Source organism: Podarcis vaucheri (genome assembly GCF_965113315.1).
Source record: "Podarcis vaucheri genome assembly, chromosome: 4".
In the NCBI taxonomy this organism is placed as follows: Eukaryota; Metazoa; Chordata; class Lepidosauria; order Squamata; family Lacertidae; genus Podarcis; species Podarcis vaucheri.
Genome location: NC_138762.1, coordinates 54,677,611 through 54,678,376, shown reverse-complemented (window position 1 = coordinate 54,678,376; position 766 = coordinate 54,677,611).

Here is a 766-nt window from a genome sequence, read left to right as displayed (position 1 = left end):
GCTTTCTAATTGTTAATACAAATCCAAGTCTCTGTTAAAATATAGGCGCAGGAGCCTGTTTTAAAGTCAACATGCGCTCGTAATTGTTCGGTCCGCCACTTGCACGTACAAGTCCTGACTCGATGCAGCCGTCAAGTGCCGGAACACGCACCTGTCAATCAGGCCTGAAGGAGGGGAGGGAAGCCGTGCGCGCCCCGCCCCCCGCCTTTGTTGGACTTTGTTGCCCAATGGTCACAGCTGACGGGAGTTGGGAGTCCTGCAGCGTCTGGCGGACCACAGATATTTTATCCCTACCTGAAAGCATAATAACCCTTCTGTGCTATGAAACACATTTAGGAGATGAAGCAAAAGGCGCCCAGCAGTCATGGCATAGCACTAGTCCAATGACAGAGGAGCATTTTTAATGCCCCCCCCCCCACAATAATACCGCCGTTCCCAGCAGAAAGAATCCCATACAGTAATATCCTTTCCTTTCTCCCCACCCGCACCGCTTCTGCAGGCTCAAGATGGCGGGTTTCTACAGCCACCACCCTGGCGGCCGCTCTTGCCGCCGCGTCTATGGTGAACCAAGGGAAGCGTTCGGTCGCCGCAGCAAGCCGTCCACTTCCCCGCCTCCTCCCCATGACGCGAGGAGGGAGGGGTCAAGCCGGCGGCGAACAGCAGAGGGCGCTGTGACCAACTCCCGGGTTTATGGCTGCGATGATGCAGTTGCGGAGAGCGAGTTGAGGAGCGAGCGGCGGTGTGCGCGCGCGCTCTCTCTCTCCGG